The 14,640-nt window shown below is 39.0% G+C and overlaps 1 pseudogene; it reads left to right on the top strand.

The window, feature by feature from the left end:
- The window catches only part of LOC137240786 (uncharacterized), a 99,863-nt pseudogene that overhangs the window by 10,492 nt on the left and 74,731 nt on the right, over positions 1-14,640 (top strand).

Raw genomic sequence — 14,640 nt, 5'->3', positions numbered from 1 at the left:
TTCGCTAATTCCTTTGATTAATACAAAATTCAGAACAGATGATTTTTATGTATTCCAATGCGTATTTTCATATGCCTGGGCTTTATGTAGAGAACGTGGGGTAATTTAGATTCTCATTTACATAGATATTTTTAACGACTAAAAACTTCGAATTGATTTCCGCTTAAAGACAAGTTTGGCAGATATTGGTATTTGTCTATGTTATGGGCATCTGATGTTCGCAAAGGAGAATTGCTTGATATTAATTTAAAAACAAATAAGGATGGGATTATCTTCGGCTGTGCCGAAGACTTCATACCTTTCATGAATGGGGCGGAACAATAATTTTATCCCGTTCGTAATCTTCAAATAATCGGATGTATAAGATAAGAAATATATAGTGAACAGATGTACATACCTCAACGATTTTTAAGATAAATATAAAATAAAAAATGGCAAAAAACCCCTTATCTGAACGACCGGTTTTATGGGATATATATTATGTATAGCTTCGATCGAAATGATTTTTTCAGGAAATCTTCTATGATATATTAGAATAAATATCACCAAGTTTAACGTTTTTATATTGGAAATTAAGGGAGAAATTGCCAAAAATCTTTCTATCTGAACGATCGGTTGTATGGGATATATACTATATATATAGCTCCGATCAAAGTAATTTTTTCAGAAAATCTTCTATGATATATTAAAATATATATCACCGAGTTTCACGTTTATGCTTTCTAAATTGCGGCAGGAATGACCAAAAATCTTTCTATCTGAACGATCCGTTGTATGGGATATAACTATATATAGCTCCGATCAAAGTGATTTTTTCAGGATAACTTCTGTGATATATTAGAATATATATCACCGAGTTTCACGTTTATACTTTCTAACTTGCGGCAGGAATGACCAAAAATCTTTCTATCTGAACGATCCGTTGTATGGGATATAACTATATATAGCTCCGACCAAAGTGATTTTTTCAGGATAACTTCTGTGATATATTAGAATATATATCACCGAGTTTTACGTTTATACTTTCTAAATTGCGGCAGGAATGACCAAAATCGTCTTATCTGAACGATCGGTTATATGGGAGATATATGTTATAGTGGTCCGATCCTACCGGATCCGACAAATGTCTAATATAATACAAAAAGACATCATCGCCAAATTTCTTTGAGATATCTCAAAATTGGAGGAACTAGCTTGCGTTCAAACAGGCAGACGGACGGACAAACGGACGGACGGACAGACGGACATGGCTATATCAACTCAGTTCGTTGCCCTGATAAATTCGGTATACTTAATGGTGAATCTATCTTTTATATCTCTCAACGTTACAAACATCGGACCAAAGTTAATATACAATTTCATGTTCATGACTCCTTCCTTTAAGTTTTTTAATAGGAGGGTAATCAAAAATAGTAATGTAAAGAAGCCTTTATTTGGCCATATTACATATTAAGTTAGCCTTTAGTATCATTACAAATATACCGTTAATGCCTTAAATAGTCACAGCGGTTTCTTAAAATAGCGGCCACTGACCTGGTATGGGATAATATTTGTTTTCCGTTAAGCAGACTTTTATTATTTTTGCCTTGGCAGCGGAATAGGATAGTTTTTTTTTCAGAAAGTTTACCAGGGAAGCGCCTTTTGAACAAATCGGTTCAATAATTGAAATGGGGAAGTAGGGAAGATGTACAAGGATGGGAAATGGACGGGAGAAAGACGGAATTCAGTGAGAAGGAGACAGATGAAGGCATAGGAAGAGTGACAGGAGAGTGTGGGGTGGAAGGACGGCGTAGGGGAAAATTGAGAATTCTATGAGTAAACATTGACGCAAAACTAACTTTTAAGGAGAAGTTCGGGATGATGCGGCAGAAAATTTCTAGAGTTAGTGGAGTCCTGACGCTAATAATGCCCAACATCGGCGGCGCAGGCGAAGCTACCCGTCAGCTATTATTCAACGTAACCAGCTCGATAATATTATATGCAGCACCAGTATGGCACGGATCTAAAATGGTCCACCAAAGAGATATACTAGCCGCCTGCCGTTGTTGTTGCTGTATTAACGATAAAGACACTCCCCGAAGGCTTTGGGGAGTGTTATCGATGTTACATACAGTCCCCCCGAAATGGAATCTGTCCACACAGTCCCTCCGAATTGGAAAGCGCAGAGCACGTAATGTTTCCCTGGCCTCGTTTTCATGGCGAAAGACTCTTTGTACACAGATTTTATGGAGAGGAACTTTCCATTAGGAATTTAGTTCCCCGAATGTGTCAAATAGATCGTTGGACTGTTGTGAGCAAGATGGCCTTTATAGTTATGACGCAATTGGTGCTAGCTGAAAGGGAGCGCAGAGAAATGCGCATGCGAAGTAGTGGCAACTAAATCACCTTTCCTCCCCGTGACGTTATGCCTAACGGCGGTCCCACAGGTTGCGGACATATGGACAAGATTAGCTTGGTTTCATTGGGCCACTTGAGGGTAGTGCGCTACCACACCCAACGTCCAATAAAATAGGAGCAAATTGGGACAGAGACAGAGAGAAAGTGAAGTAAAAGGGTGTTGTAAGCAAAAGGAAGAAAGAGGAAAAAGGGGGGGGGGGAAAGGAAAAAGCAGAATTAGGTCGAACCACTTCCTGAAAATAATCGTTTTGGCTTTAGCTGTTATCTCGTTCTTAAATACATCCAGTCCATCATTGATAGAATGAGAGTAATCCTAACACGCTGAAAGTGGACAAGGTTGAAAGGGACCCCGAAAGCCTAAAACAGGAGGGCAATATGAGTGTGTGGACATCAGGATGAATTTGTTAGAGCGGAAAAAAACAAAATGATCCGGCGAGGCTTACCAACAAATCTTCGCACAGTAACGTGGCGTCAAGGGAACTCCTGCGAACGCTTATGGAGGGTTGGTTGGACGTGGCGATATTGAGAAGTCATAGCTGTGATCGAGAGGAAAGCTGTCTGAGCTCAGAGTGTACGGATTTGGCATTTACTACGTACAATCGGAAGGCAAGTTGTAAGCTGAAAATAATTGTAAGGAAAATGCTACTCTCGTGGAATCTGTCTAATGCATTTACCGAGAGCCTCGCAGTAGTGACCGTAGAACGAACGTATAAGTTGGAATTTATCCTGGTAGCCGTATATATAGCTGACAATGCGTAGGCACCACCAAGGGCTTGCAAGAAGTAAGTGGAATTGGAAGAATACGAAGTATGGTTGGTCATAGTCGGGGATACAAATGCGCACCATAATGCATGTTGAGGAGGCGACCCAAATTATAGAGTCGACTTCTTATTTTGCTACGTATTACAAAGCAGTTTGCAGATAGCCAAGAGGAGAAGTGCGCCCACAAATTTTGGTTCAAAATACAGCACTGTTCTTGATACCACTTTCAGCTCTGAACGTGATATATCCAGGCATGACTGGGGGGTGCTTGATAGGCCAACCTTCTCAGACCACGCGTACATCAGCTTCAGATCCTCCTAAAGAGCGCAGAAAAGGAACGAATCTTTACAAATCCCAGGTTAACGAACAGGACCACATCACAGAAACATTTAATAACAAAGCTGGGATAACTCACGTTGGTTCCCACTAGAGAAGACTGCATATAAAACAGAGCTTTGGCCTCTTAGAAGGTTCAGGGGAAAAGAATAGCAGCCATTGCAGAGCAAGGCGCTGAGTTTCCTTAGACGAAAGTTGAAGAAATTGTTTAAGCTGGCAAAGGTCGCGGAAAACAAATCATGTAGGGATGATTATAGGGATCTGTTGAAGATCAAAAGGAGTGAAATTAACAGGGCGAACAGAGTTTCATGGAAAACTTTCTGTATCGAATTAGAGTATTCCAGCAGAACAGCGAGGAACGTCCTAGCTAGGGGAAACATAGTCTAAGGGCTCCCTTGAAGACCTTTTCGACGTACATTTTCCAACGGCAGATGATACGCTCTTCTGCAGATGGGAATTATTTTCGATCACAGACTGGTTACTGCCGGGCTTGATGACTATTAACAAAATCCAATAGGCCGTTAAGACTAATTTAAGACTAATCTACTTTTAAATCCTCAGACCTCAGGGATTGTGAATAGGCTTAAAATATTAATCGAGGTATGCGAAGGACTTAATCATGAACGCAACTCTTGGATAACAACTTTTTTCTACCAAAGGCGGGGAAGATCAGTCATATTTTTTCCATAGAAGACAGACTCGCTTAATAACATTTATGCTCAAAACCTTTGCTGGGCTGCAGGGAAAACATTGTACAAAATATGGAGGAATCATTCTGGGAAGTAAGTTGTAGTGTAAGCCCATCTCGGAGCAGAGAGTGAAGACAAATTCGAAGGCAACTTATGCATGTACGAGAATGATTGGGTGTATCTTTTCTCTCTCATTGGGTATTCACAGCGATTGTAAAGTCTTTCCTATACTATGGAGTACTTGTTTGATGGACGGCCTCACATAGAAGAACATACCTCAAAAATTAGAAACTGTATGCAGGAAGTCAATGCTTAGCATAACGGGAGACCTCAAAGCAATCCCAAAGGCTGCACTGTGTGCCCTTCTGCACATTCCACCTGGTAATCTGGTGGCTTAGAACAAGCCGTTAACAACTGTACCAAGATTCAATGCCTTGGGGCAGTTGGAGTTCACAACATGTCCAGGTACTGGATGTAAAGAATAACTTGTTCCCCACCGGTGCTTCTATGGGGCTCTAAGAGGCTAGCGCAAGAGGCTTACTGCTTTCCAAATAATGGAAATAGTAGAGTCTGCGATATTCTGCGTTGATCCTGAAATAAATAGATCCCTCAAGCTTTCATATCAGTCTAGCGTTTTTCAAGTGGAAGTTGTAGCCGTGTGCAAATCAGTAAAACTGCTGGAGGAAAAAAGGATAAAATGCAGTGGCGTACGTTCTTATAATGACAGCCAATCATCAATGAAGGCAATAATATCGCATATTACAATGTCTAAAAGTATGTTTGGTGTAAGGGTTTTTTGGAAACAATTGGCATCGGTATACATCTAAATTGGGTCCCTGGGCATATGGGAATAGATGGAAATGAAATAGGCGGATGAGCTAACAATAATTTGGCGAGACAGATTTGGCGAGATTAAAAGCAGGCTACATCGCAAATGATCGGCCAATCAGGAAAGGCGCACAACTGAGCGCGATATCAAAGGAACTGTGCAGGTCTTACGCTATTTGACTAGCAAAGTGCTTATATCACTAAAAAAGGGAGCTGTAGGCTTACCATGTGTATTCTCTGAACACTGCCTTCTGACATAACATGCTTTCAAATAAGGCCTCGTCAATGATGGAGGATACAGAATGTGTGGGTTGGAAAAGGATACTATCGTTGCCTTTTTATGCTCCTTCCCTGCGCTCACCATGGTAAGCCTCCAGGTGTTAGGAGTCGCACATCTGTCAAAGCCAGGAGCATCAAGTAGAATAGGGGCGAGAAAGCTTATAGTATTTGCCTACACGACGGAATTATTTTATAACATAGGTCCTAGTTTATCTGTGTTTAATTAGCGAGACATGCTCATATTGCTTTATAAAATTGTTTTTGTTATTGATATTACAGAAAAATTACAAATTTTTCAAACGGCGATGGTCACTAGAACCGGATTCAAGGGATTTGTGTTGCGCAGCCCTTTCAGGTTGCCAGCGCAATACATAGCTTCTCCAAACCCAATTGTCAACCTCACCTATCCGTGGCGAATCCTGTTTCATTAACAGCCGAGGCTCTGGCGACCCCGTACTCCTCATGGATCTAGGGGGTGAGAGGGCGGGATGGCCTAGAAGCTCGCATGTGGTCTTAACAAATCTTTCCCGAGATGGTCGATACTCGATAACACTCCCCAAGGCCTTCGAGGAATGTCCTTATCGCTACAACAACAACAACAACTAGGACATGTTTCTGAATTTCACTACTTCATCAGCTAGCTTCTCGGGAGTATTATACTCGAAATCTCTAACATTCATACTTCATACTTTTGTAAAGGCAGATTTCTTAATCCACTCATCCATATGAATGCCCCGCAGCTCGTTTTGCAATTGGTCTCTAAGTATTGGTTTGTGATAAGGTTATTCAGCTTGGTCGTTAAGCAAAGTTCTGTTACACTACAGACTCATTCAGCCTATGTGAGATCCTCATGCACCGGCCAGTTAAACTTAACCTATGTTTTATACTTAACACGCTTATATTAGTCTTACAAGTATATTCGTGTATATTTAACTCTCTTTTGTACCACATAACACCAAAATGTTACATATACGCACCGGTACCCGTCTTTTCAGGTGGTTGGATTGAAATTGGTTGGCTTTTAATAAGTTAACGTGCTTTTTTCTTCTGGCTTCTTACAAAGAAATTTTTAGGTAGTGCCCATCATATTCATCTAAATTGATTTGAAAATATTTCTATATAAAATTTTGAATCAGTCGGGCCCCATATCACAACGCAGTTAGTATCGTTATATCGCATTACATTTGAATGTATTGTAACGAGTTTTGGGAAATTCCTCATTATCTTGCAGCTTCTGTTAACGTGCGAATCTGCGAACTGTCGAATAAATAACTCAAATATTCAGTATAACAAAACGTTCTTTATTTAGACTACTCTGGGAGGAATACTTCACAATTACAATTATGACTTACTAAAGCGTGTTAAAATCAAACTGTTTCCTGATTCTTCAGCTTGCGCTGCTTTTATACTATCGGCTACATCGTTTGCCCACTTCTCCTAAGATCTAGACGTTTCACGAACATGCCTTCTAAAACAGTTGTATCACATGTTTGATTATTTAGCATATATGTATGTAGTTTACGTTTTTCTTCTAGCTATATGCGTTTGTATGTGTGGTTAACAACTTCTGCTCTTAGCTGATGATAACGTGATGTGCGATTGTTTTTCTTTCTTCTTCGCTCTTATCTGCTGACTACATATGTGTATGTGAAATAATTTCTTCGCTTCAAGCTGCTGGTTATGTATTTGAAATATTTTTCATTGCCTTCTATGTATTTGTGTAAATGGCCTACTGCCGTTGTGTTTATTTACTAATAGCATATTGATGTTATAAACGCTAATATTCGCCACAGTTTTTTGTGCTTTATGAAGAGGTATGAGCGGAAATTTGGTTCAATAAATAATTCGTGTGCACAATTTATTCTAGGAAAGCTTGGTTACCAATAAAAAAAAATTGTAACAAGAACCTATACAAAGTATTTTTACTATATTATTTGGACATCAGTATTAAATTTACATGGAAATATTAAACACAAAGCCAATATTGTTTTATTCATGCATACACGACTTACCCATTTCTAGCTAACTTTTGGTCATTATTGTGTTATAAAACGCAATAAATGAATACTAAAGAAAACTGATTTTCGAGAAAAGCATAATACCTATAAAAAGGCAGAGAACAAAAAAAAAAAAAATTTGAAAACTTACCTTTTTGAGTTTTGGCTTACTTCATTTCTTCTCTTTTGTTCCTTTGGGGACAGTAGGTATATTTCATATTGGCCACCTCTGAAGTCAGCCCTTAAATGAGCAGAATCATCCTGAGCTATTATTGTGTATTGATTTATTCATTATTTATGCCAATTCAAACACGATTTATATGCAAATTACATAAATTTATACAAAACTGTGGTCCCAAATTTTATATCGCCTAAGGTCTTCAAAAAAGAAAGAAAACAAAGGAGACATCAAAAAAAATTTTTTAGAAGTAATTTTTTTATTATTGTAAATATATACATTAAGCTGGGTCGATTTATTAACCTACATCGCGCCATCGATTTTTCGATAGGTTTTGGGCTCAGAAAAAAAAACCCAAAAAAATAATTTCCGAGCCTGCAAAATTTGAGTTTTTTGACTTTTTTCTTTGATTGTTAAGGTTTTTTTCATGACCTACTTAAAAAATTTTCATTTGGTTTTAAAATTTTCATGTATACCCTGTCCGACTCAAAATTGTCCGCTAAAAACTTTGGCAATAACAGTTTTTTGAAAAAAAAAAAAATATTTTTTGGTTTTGGGGAGTGTTTTGGTGAAAAATTTATTTTTTCCCAATTTTTTTTTAAGGGTTTCTTCAGAAACGTGCATGAGTGTTGCCGATGAAAACGAACTTGTCTCATAGTTCCTATCCCACTTAAAATTATGCTATAAAAACGCTGGCATTAACAGTTTAAAAACATTTTTTTTTTTTTTTGGTTTTTGGGACTTGTTTTGGTCGAAATCGATTTTTTTCATTTTCAAGGCTCCAAATCATTTTTTATGTATATGTTTCCGTTAGACCCACCAATAAGTATACCAAAATGTTCAGGGGACGAGCTAAGTTGACTTAGCCATGTCCGTCTGTCCGTCCGTCTGTCCGTCTGTCCGTTTTTATTAGTCTTACGGTCTTAGGGCAGAAATGGCGAAAACCCTCTTATTGAACAATCGATTTTATGGGAGATATATGCTATAGTGGTCCGATCCGGTCGATTCCGACAGATGTCAAATCCCCCATCAAAATGTGCCTGCTTACCCAATTTCATCAAGATATCTCAAAAATTGAAGGACTAGTTTGCGTTCAAACAAACGGACAGACGGACAGACGGACGGACAGGCGGTCATGGCTAAATCAACTCAGCTCGTCCCCTGCTCATTTTGGTATACTTATTGTTGGGTCCTACGGAAACATATACATAAAAAATGATTTGGAACCTTGAAAATGAAAGAAATCGATTTCGACCAAAACAAGTCCCAAACCCCCAAAAAAAATTTGTTTTAAAAACTGTTAATGCCAACGTTTTTATCGCACAATTTTAAGTGGGATAGGAACTATGAGACATCATCGGCAACACTTTTGCACGTTTCTGAAGAAACCCTTAAAAAAAATGGCGTCAAAATAAATTTTTTCAACAAAACACTCCTCAAACCCCAAAAAATATTTTTTTTTCAAAAAACTCTTATCGCCAAAGATTTTAGCGGACAATTTTGAGTCAGACAGGGTGTACTTGAAAATTTTAAAATCAAATGAAAATTTTTTAAGTAGGTCATGAAAAAACCTTAAAAATCAAAGAAAAAAGTCAAAAACTCAAATTTTGCAGGCTCGATAATTATTGTTTTGGGAATGCTTAGTGGAACTTTTTTTCCTGAGCCCAAAACCTCTCGAAAAATCGATGGCGTGATATGGGTTAAATTTCGTCCATGCAAATCAACCCAGCTTAATATATATATATATACATTTTTTTCGTAGAAACTTTCGCAGTTCTATTTATAGCACATTTATTTTAAAATATGTGACTTCAAAGAGCGAATAACAAATATTTTCCACTTTATTTCGAAATAATTTTTTTCCTGGGGTCAGCAAAAAAAGTAAGATTTGGAGTTCGGCCTCTTTTGCAGAAGGCCTTAAATGTTTGCATACGTGCGTATGCATAGCAAAAGCTACATATTTACATATGTTGGCGCCATAATTATAAAAACGGCAGACGCCCTCATTGGAGGAAGTTAAGCGTATGTATGTATGGCTAAATATATCTGTATGCTCAAGTTCCCCTAAGGTGAAGATGTGCGTCTACATAGATGTAAATATACGTAAAAATACATATAAATTGGTTGCACACATTTGCTATGTTAGAAAAATATGCTGTACATTCACAGCAGCGAAAAGAAAAATATCAATTGTTTTTTTAATTTGTTAATAAACCAATCGTAAAATCGTTTTCGAGAAATTTCCAAAATTTGAGAAAATTTTACGAAAACTTGGAAATTTTTATTGAGACTTTTCTGAGTTTGCAGATTTGTAAGGAACCACTTACCTCAGAAGCTCTTGTGTTATGTTTTTAAAGGGAAGTATGTATGTCTGTGTTGCATAAAATCTTTATTTGAGTACTTATGTAGTACGTAATCAGTCACGTGATTGTAACATGCTTTATGCTGTATTAGACAAAATAAACACTACACTAAACTTATGAACCAAGCAACAAAAAACACAAGGAAAGCTAGACGTCGGAAAGCTTCAATCACAACAGACTGCCAATGATTTCGCAACTCGACCCTCACACCTGCTCTCTGAGAGCACAACTCATCCAGAAGGAATACAGGAGCAGTGGGAGCATATCTCCAAAGCACTTCGTACTGCCGCCTAGGAAAAAAATTGGTTACCGGCGACCACGAAAAAACAACTGGTACGATGAAGAATGCCGCGTTGCAACCGAAAGAATAGACGCTGCCTACAGGGCTACGTTAAAAGGGAGCGCAACAAGAGGATTGTGGGAACACTATCGTGAGATGAAAAGGGAAGCGATACCCCTTTTCAGGAAGAAAAAAGCAGAAGCAAAAAGGCGTGAGTGCGAGGAGCTTGAGCTGCTAGCCACCAGAAATAACGCCCGAAAATTTTACCAAAAAATACGGCGACAGACGGAAGGTTTTAAGATCGGTGCAAAGTCCTGTAGGAACGAAAACGGCGACCTTGTAACTGATGTCCAGAGATTGCTTAGATTATGGAGGGAACACTTCTCTGCTCTCCTAAGGGGAGGTAGCGATTCACCGGGCAGAGATGACGAACCCGATCCCGCAATCGATGATGATGGAATATATGTCCCCCCGCCCGATTATGACGGAGTTAGAATAGCAATAATCAGATTGAAAAACCGTGGGCGCTGATGGATTGCCTGCGGAGCTATTCAAGTACGGCGGCGAGGAGTTGGTAAGGCACATGCAACAGCTGCTTAGCAAAATATGGGCGGACGAGTGCATGCCCGACGATAGGAATCTAAGTGTTCATTGCCCAGTCCACAAGAGGGGGATACTGCAAAATGCACCAACTATCGTAGAATCAGCCTTCTTAATATCGCATATAAGGTCCTTTCAAGTGTATTGTGCGAAAGAATGAAGCCCACCGTGAACCGGCGGATTGGACCTTATCAGTGCGGCTTCAGACCTGGTAAATCTACCATCGACCAGACTTTCACAATGCGCCAAATATTGGAAAGAACCCGTGAAAAGAGAATCGAATCACATCGCCTCTTCGTCGACTTTAAAGCCGCCTTCGACAGCACGAAAAGGAGCTGTCCATATGCCGCTATGTCTGAATTTGGGTTCCCCGCAAAATTTATACGGCTGTGCAAAATGACGTTGAGCAACACCATCAGCTCAGTCAGAATTGGGAAGCACCTCTCCGAGCCGTTCGAAACTAAACGAGGTTTCAGACAGGGTGACCCCCTATCGTGCGATTTCTTTAATTTGATGCTGGAGAAAATTATACTAGCTGCAGAACTTAACCGCACTGGAACAATATTCTATAAAAGCGTGAACTTACTGGCATGTGCTGATGACTTTGATATCATTGGCCTAAACACCCGCGCTGTTAGTTCTGCTTACTCCAAACTGGAAAAAGAAGCGGAAAAGATGGGTTTGATGGTGAATGAGGACAAAACGAAGTACCTGCTGTCATCGAGCAAAGAGTCAGCGCATACACGCTTTGGCAACCACGCTACTGTTGGCAGCCATAATTTCGAAATAGTAAAAGACTTCGTTTATTTGGGAACCAGCATCAACACTAGCAACAATATCAGCACTGAAATCCAGCGAGGAATCAATCTTGCCAATAAATGCTACTTTGGACTAGGTAGGCAATTGAAAAGTAAAGTGCTCTCTCGGCGAACGAAAATCATACTCTACAAGTCAGTTATCTTACACGTCCTGCTATGTGGGGCAGAAGCATGGACCATGACAAGAGCAGATGAAGCGGCTTTGGGAGTGTTCGAGAGAAAAGTTCTTTGAAAGATTTATGGAACTCTATGCGTTGGCGAGTACCGAAGAAGATTTAATGATGAGCTGTACGAGCTATACGCAGACATCAACATAGTCCAGTGAATTGAAATGCAGCGGCAGCGCTGGCTATGCCATGTTATGCGAATGAAAGATGATGCTCCGACCAAGAAAGTGTTTCTATCGGAACCCGCCTATGGAAGCAGAGGTAGAAGGGTCAGGTGGAAAACGATTTAAACTCCCTTAGTTGTGACCAATTGGCGCCGGTTGGCGGAGCGACTGGCGCGCCTTGTTGGACGGCCATAACCGTTTAATTTCAATAATTTTTTAATATATATTTTTGACGTTATACTTCATCAGGCGCGTTATGAAAGTGAATTGATGAGAGTGAAATTTTAAAATATGTGACACAAAAGTACCAGGTTAAAAACGAAATTCATGTGTTTGTACGAACAAACTTGCTTTGAATAAGATTTATGTATATGGATCTATATATGTACTCGAAAAAAAGGTACCAACAAAATAGAAATAGCGCCTTTGTTATATGTACATATATGTCAATGTTTGTGCACTTATCTCCTTTCTTATGTAAACGACTGAACCGGTTTTAATAAAATTTTTTTTTGTGTACTTAAGGGGGTTTGAAGATGCTTGAGAGTCACAATTTGATTCTGTAAGTAGACCAAGGCCGGTATTTTCCAAATAATATAATCTATGGTTGCTTAAATTCTTTGACTAAGTTAATATTTGAGAGACTTTTCTTTGCGGGATCAGGGGCCGACCTCTTCTAAATAAAATAATGTAGGGTGCGATTTCCTTGGCATTAAGTATAGCGGTACTTCCGTTACGAGCTTATTTTCCGGAAAGTAGACCAAGAGCCAACCTATATTACATAAAACATATTGTAACGAATTTACTGCAACTCCGCTTATTTCAAATCTTCTACTAAGATTCGAATCACTAAACTGTTGAATAAATAACTCCAATACTGAATAATGGAAAAATGGCCTTTATTAAAGTACTTCACAATAAATAACTCTACTATTGCCCGACAGATAGCGTACTTAATTCAAACTGATTCTAGCTTCAATGAAACTAAACTCTCGCGCCTCTACTGTCGCCTTTTTATACTGTCTGATTCCAGAACTTACTAGTTAGTTATCAGCTACAAAATCACCAGCCAAAACTATGTTTATTGCTTCTAATATGCGCGCGAGTAATACTTGCACAAATTATTTCCCTCTCTTGTGAGCACCTTAGATAAGATATATGCATGTGGTTGTGCCTTACTTCTCAGCTGCGTATACGTACATATGTGCAGACATAATGATTGATTCGTTTATGTAGATACAAGTGACTGTCTGCTTTATTGTTGTTGTGACTTTATTTACTTAGCATCAGACTAGGGATGTCAGTATCATTTAGTGCCACTCATATTCGTCAAAATATAGTAGTGCAACTTGCTTGAAATTTGGTATAGTACTTCCTTTCTTTTCGAAAAGTAAGCAAGGGCTGATCTATTGTAGGGTGAACTTGTCTTTCAATAAAGACCTCACGTAGACTGAATGTGTCCATAGTGTTACCAGAATTTGTTTGACGACCAAACGGAAGAACTCCGTTCAGCCCTTTCTTCCTGCAGCTCACACTTCGTATTTACGATAATTTTTTCCGGGAAGTGGATCAGGGACCGGTCTATTTCAACAAATTCTATTCTTGGTTCGTTTTTTTCTGAAATTTGGTATATACGTAGCCCCATTTATCATAAGCTGCTGATAACAATGTTCCAAGCAGGTAGTATATGACTTTTTGTAGTGAACTAAAAGTGAGTTAGTTCAAGGAAACTACCAAAATACTATAAGTAAGCTTGTTTGCAACAGTTTATAACTTTTTTCTGTTGGATATGTAAATACTTTTGGACAATAAAATAAGTAAAAGAAAATAGATGTAAAGTGCGATAACCTCCGAAAATATTTCAGGATGATCTTCTCTTCCAATCTGCGTCGTGATCCTACACGTCTCCGAACTCCGAACGGCATCTGCAAGAAAGAGGAGTTTTCTACTGAGAAGCCTTTCATGGCGGAAATTCACTTGGAATGCCTGCCAAATCACTACCGAGTGGCGAACCCACTTGAAAAACTTTCTTCAAATTGAAAAACAAAAGACTTGTTCCCAAAATTTGGATGCTGCTTTGCTCGGGGCGTGAACCCAGGATCTTCGGTGTGGTAGGCGGAGTACGCTACCACCACACCACGGCGGCCGCTTTGCCGAAATATCTAGTCTCCTGCATCAGCCAGAGTGGCTTACACACATTCATACAATATTTGATGTTATGCATAATATGCGCTATGCAAGAGGAAGTAGATATGGCTGATATGCTGTTATACGGGCATTTGACTTTGCGCCGGCGATGCAAGATATTCCAAAGAAATATCAAAAGAGCTACTCCCTTCGCACAGCCCTCAACATAAGGACACATACATATAAATATTGCAACCATGTGATTTAGAAAGCCGACAAATTTAAGCAAACAACAACATGAACAGTCTTACTGACTAGCAATTGAGTTTAGCAGCCACTTAACATGGTGTAGGGAGTAAATTCAGCCTCGTAAAGAAATTTCTTTTTGAAATATTTTAAAGCTAGTACTAGCCTCAGTAGCCACTCTAGCGTAGGAACCTTGTCGACAGTGTGAAGGAAGAAACGATTGCCTTACAATAGTAAGGGGCGCTGCTGAGGTGAACGATTTTCTTTCTCAAATTAAATTTTGGACCGATAAAACCTCGTTGTCTAGCAGGTGGTTGTACGATCAATATAAACTTGTTGTAACTCAATATCTTATGTTAATAAAAAGGATGAGAGAAGCATCTAAAGAAGACAGGCCTGATTTCAAGAG

The sequence above is a fragment of the Eurosta solidaginis genome, chromosome 1 (genome assembly GCF_040869045.1).
Source record: "Eurosta solidaginis isolate ZX-2024a chromosome 1, ASM4086904v1, whole genome shotgun sequence".
In the NCBI taxonomy this organism is placed as follows: Eukaryota; Metazoa; Arthropoda; class Insecta; order Diptera; family Tephritidae; genus Eurosta; species Eurosta solidaginis.
Note: the sequence above shows the minus strand (reverse complement) of the source record. Positions and strands in the feature narration are given on the sequence as shown.